Consider the following 5,913-nt stretch of genomic DNA (forward strand, 5'->3'; position numbering starts at 1 on the left):
CTTTGTGCACTTTCTAATTATTTGGTTCTAAAGGGGAATGCACCTTTCATTAACTTTCTGTTGACTGGGCAATTTTATAACTTTATAGAGGTAGTGATTAAATTGTAGAAAACTGATAGGCATGCAAAAGATTCCTAGTGATAAAATGATCCCTGCTCATAACAGGGCAAATCAATTTTTTTTCAGTAGAGAATATAAATCTTTATAACTCAAATTCTCACATGAACCAATTAAAATTTTTACCAGTTACCTTATTAATATGTTAAATAAGATCCTTAACAAATAAGTACTTAAAATATATATGCAATCCAAAGATTAGAAAATATTTGTAATATAGCTAACAATATATTATATAAAGAACTCTTAAAAATCAACAAGAAAAACACCAACCATGTCGAAAATAAAAAGCAATTAATTTGAAAAGACTTCTCAGCAAAGTCATTTTGAGGCCAATTTCCAGGGCCAACAGGTACACTAATAGGTACTAAGCATCATTAGTCATCAGATAAGGAATTACATATCCAAAAAATTATTAAAAAGACTGGCAAAATCAAACATTGGCAAGAATGTATGATAAATAAAACTCCCAAAATTTGTGGATGGAGTGCAAAATGGTACAACCACTTCGGAAAATTATTTGGCAGGTTTTTTGTTTTTGTTTTTGTTTTTTTAAAAAACACACCCTACTCTTACCCTAGCAATTCCTAGGCATTTGTCCAAAAGAATAAAAACAGATGCCCATGAAATGACTAGTACACAAGTTTACATAGCAGCTTTATTCGTATTGGCCCAAACTGGAAAGAATCCAAATACCTATCTAAATGATAATGAAAAAACAAAATGTTATATTCCTAGTCTTCAGCAATTAAAAAAAATATAATAATAACTGAGGGGTATCTAGCTGGCTCAGTTGGTGGAGCATAGGACTCTTAATCTCAGGGTTATGTGAGTTCAAGCCCCACACTGGGGGTAGAGTTTACTTCAAACAAACAAAAAACAAACAAACAAACCTGAGACATTCAACAGCACGAATGAAACTCTCATATTATTTGGAGCAAAAGAAGTAAAACACAAAAGAGTAGAAGACACTGCTTCATTCCATTTACGTGGTGTTCAAAAAAATTTTTAAAAAAATAATAAACTACGGTCATAGAAATTATAGCAATGCTTGCCTCTGGGGAAGGGATGGGAAGTGATGAGAAAGTAAGAAGGCAAAACTTTCTGGGATAATTGAACTAGCTTATATTTTGATCAGGAGATCAGAGTCTAAGTTACATTAATGTAAACATTTTATCAGAAATGTTCAAATTATTTTCTGTCCTTCCACCAAAATCACACTACCTTGATAATTTGATAAGCTTTGTGCTGAACACTACTGAAGACGTCCCTTCAACTATTTTCTTCTTTCAGACCATCTTGTCTGTTGGCTGTTTTATACTCTTTAAACCAGCTTTCAAACTTGACCCCCACCCAAAAAGAAAACTTCTGGGATTTTGATCCATATTTTTTTAAATTTATAAATCAATTTAGGGGAAATTGACACTTAATGATATAGAGTCTTCTGATGTCTGAACACAGTATGTCACTCTTTATGATCTTTTAAAATCTTTTCTTAAAATGTTTTGTCTGTTCAGGAGAAAAGTCTAGCACATCTTTTATTGTATTTACTTTGAGGTATTTGATATATTATTTTAAACATCTTTTCTAGTATATAGAAATGCAAATTAGTTTATATTTACCATTTATTCAGGAAAACTGCAAAACTCACTTATTAATTCTAGTATGTTCTTAGTGGATTCTTTCAAAAATTTCTATATACATGAGCCATGTCAAATAACAGCTGTTCTAATCTATATTTTCAATATTCACTAAATATGAATATTATATGAATATTAATTTCTTCATTTTCCACTATTATAATGGTTATCAGTATAATTTGAAAAATAGTAGTGATAATAGCTATCTTTGTCTCATTTCAGACTTTAAGAAACAAACTATTCAACATTCTATAAATCTATTAAGTATTTTATGTACATGTTTTGCAGATGTTCTTTTCAGATTGAGAAAATTTTCTTCTATTTCTAGCTTACTGAAACTTTCTTTCACAAATGTATGTTTAATTTTATCAAATCTTTTTGGTTTTCTAATGAGATAATCAAGGTTTTTTACCTTGATATGGTTAATTTGGTCAATGCAGTAACTGAAGTTTTCAAATGTTAAACTAACAATGGTTCCTTAGAATAAATCACACTTATGATTACCATTATTTATGTATTACTAAGTTCAATTTGCTTTTTTAATTGTGGTAAAAAAAAACGACTCTCAAATTTTTAACAGTAGAGTGCCGTGTTGTTAACTATAAGCACAGTGTACAGCAGATCGCTAGAAACTTTTCATCCACATGACTGGAACTCACTACCCACTGAACAGCAGCTCTCCATTTCCTCCTCCCCTGTGTCCCTGGAAAACACCATTCTATTGTCTGTTTCTAAGACTCTGACTCCTTGAGATACTTCAAATAAGGGAAATCAGGCAGTATTTGTCCTTGAGTTACTGGCTTATTTCAATCAACACAATATCCTCAAGATATCATATTATCATATGATAGGATTTCTTTCTTTTTATGACTAAAAAAAATTCTATTGTATGTATATGCCAAATTTTCTTTACTCATTCATTCATTAATGAACATTTATATCATTTTCACATTTTGACTACTGTATATAATGCTGCAATGAACACAGGAGTGAAAATATCTCTTCAAAATCCTGATTTCAATTATTTTAGATAAATACACAGAAATGGGATTGCTGGATAATATGGTAATTCTATTTTTAGTTTTTTTGTTTGTTTGTTTTTATTTAGGAAACTCTGTATTGTTCTCCATGATGTCTATACCAATCTGCATTCCCACCAACAATGTACAAGGGTTTCCTTCTCTACACTTCTCACCAACACTTGTTATCTCTTGTCTTTTTGATAATAGCCATTCTAATAGATGTGAGGCAATATTTCATTGTGGTTTTGATATACATTTTACTGATGATTAGCTATGTTAAGTGCCTTTTCATGTACTTGTCCATTTGTATGTTTTCTTTGAAGATTGTCTATTTGAGTCCTTTACACACTTTTTTCATCAGTTTTTAATTTGGGGGCGGCTTGTTTTTGTTTTTTTGCTATTGAATTGTAGGAGTGCTTTATTTTGGATATTAATCCCTTATCAGATATATGGTTTGCAAATACTTTCTCCCATTTGATAGACTGCCTTTTTCCTCTCTTATTTCCTTTGCATACAGAAGGTTTTTTATTTGATTTATTCTTACTTGTTTATTTTTGTTTTTGTTGCCTTTGCCTGTGGTGTCATATCCTAGAAAGTACTACCAAACCAATGTTCTGAAGATTTTCCCTGTATTTTCTTCTACAAGTTTTATGGTTTCAGGTCCTACACTTAAGACTTCAATCCATTTTGAGTCGGCTTTTCTATACAGTGTAAAAAATAAAAAGGTCTAATTCTTGTATGTCAATATCCAGTTCTTCCAACACCATTTGTTGAAGAGACTATACTTTCCCCACTGTGTAGTCTTGACACCTTTGTCAAAGACCATTTGGCCTTACATGCATAGGTTTATTCCTGAATTCTTTATTCTGTTTAATTTGTCTATATGAATGTACTTATGCACTGTTTTGGTTACAGTAGCCTTGTAATGTGTTTTGAAGTCAAAAAATAAGAGACTTTCAGTTTTTTAATTTTTTTATCAACATGCTTTGGTTATATAGAGTCCTTTTTTGTTTCATATAAATTATGGAATTTTTTTTCTATTTCCTTAAAGAATACCATTGGGATTGTCATAGGGATTCATTGAGTTGTAGGTTGCTCTGGGTGGCATGGACATTTTAACAATATTAGATCCTCCAATCCATGACAAAATAAAAATCTTTCTATTTATTTGTATCTTCTTTAATTTCTTTCATAACTATTCTAAGTTTCCAGTGTATAAATCTTTTGCCAGCATGAATAAGTTTATTTCTAAGCATTTTATTTTTTGATACTATTATATTTATATTATAAATATATTGTATTTATATTTATTCATAAGTATATTTATATACATTTACATGTTAATTATAAATAAAATAATATAAATATAACAAATATAATAACATAATAACCATTATAATAGTTGATAATATTATAAATAGGACTTTATTTCTTTTTTGGATTGTTTATTGTTAGTGTATAAAACTGCAATTTATTCTTGTATGTTGATTTTGTATCTTGTAATTTGCCAGATTTATTTAACACTTAATTTTTTGTGCAACTTTTCCTGTTTTCTACATATAATTTCATGTCACCTGTAAATTTTACATCTTCCTTTCCATTTGAGTGACTTCTGTTTCTCTGTCTTGCCTAATTGCTCTGGCTAGTACTTCCAGAACTATGTTGAATAGAACTGGCAAGAGTGAACATCCTTTTGAGAAAGATGAATCCTCTTACACTGTTGGTGGGAATGCAAGCTGGTATAGCAACTCTGGAAAACAGTATGGAGGTTCTTCAAAAAGTTAAAAATAGAGCTACCCTATAACCCAACAATTGCACTACTAGGTATTTATTCAAAGGATACAAACATAGTGATTCAAAGGGACATCTGTGCACTAATGTTTATAGCAGTAATGTCCGCAATAGCCAAAAATATGGAAAGGGCCCAGATGCCCATCAACAGAAGAATGAATAAAGAAGATGTGGCATATATACAATAGAATATTACTCAGTCATCAAAAAAATGAAATCTTACCATTTGCAACAACATGAATGGAACTAGAGTGTATTACGCTAAGCAAAACCAGTCAATCAGAGAAAGATAATTATCATATGATTTCACTCATGTGTGCAATTGAAGAAACAGAACAGATGAATATAGAGGAAGGGAGGGAAAATAAAATAAGACGAAACTGGGGAGAGAGACACAAATCCTAAGAGATCCTTAACTATTGGAAACAAATTGACAGTTGCTAGATGGGAGGAGGGTGCAGGGATGGGGTAACTGGGTGATGGACATTAAGGAAGGCATGTGATGTAATGAGCATTGGGTGTTTTATGCAACTGATGAATCACTAAACTCTACCTCTGAAAATAATAATATATTATAATTGATTTTAAATTAAATGTAACTTAATTTTTTTAAAAAAGAGTGAGTATCTTTGTCTTTTTCTTGATCTTAGAGGAAAGGCTTTCAGTTTCTCATTATTGAATATGATATTAACTGTGGGCTTTTCATATATGGCCTTAATTATGATAATTTTATTCTCTTCCTACTTCATTGAGTGTTTTTATTTTGAAAGGGTGTTGAATTTTTCCAAAGGCTTTTTCTGCATCTATGAGATGATCATGTGATTTTTATTCCTCAGTTAATGTGATGTAGTACACTGATTTTCTTACATTGAATCATCCTTGTATCCCAGTGTAATCCCACTTGGTCACAGTGTATGAACCTTCTTTTCCCCCTTTTTTTTAATGCATAACTTTTAAAAAATTTTAGTTAGTGAACATATAGCGCAATATTGGTTTCTAGAATAGAATTTAATGATTCATCACTTTCATACAACACCCAATGCTCATCACAAGTGCCTTCTCTAATACCCATCCTCATCTAGCCCATTTCCAACCCATATCCCTCCATCAACCCTCAGTTTGTTCTCTATCAGTAAGAGTCTCTTATACTTTATTCCCCTCTCTTTCTTTTCTCCCTCCCCATATGGCATCTGCTTTCTTTCTTAAATTCCACATATGAGTGAGATCATACGGCATTTGTCTTTCTCTGGCTGACGTACTTTGCTTAGGGTAATACATTCTAGTTCCATCCACATCATTACAATATTCCCTTAGGTATACACACCCACATCTTTATCCACTCA

Source organism: Mustela nivalis (assembly GCF_964662115.1).
Source record: "Mustela nivalis genome assembly, chromosome: 1".
Taxonomy (NCBI): domain Eukaryota; kingdom Metazoa; phylum Chordata; class Mammalia; order Carnivora; family Mustelidae; genus Mustela; species Mustela nivalis.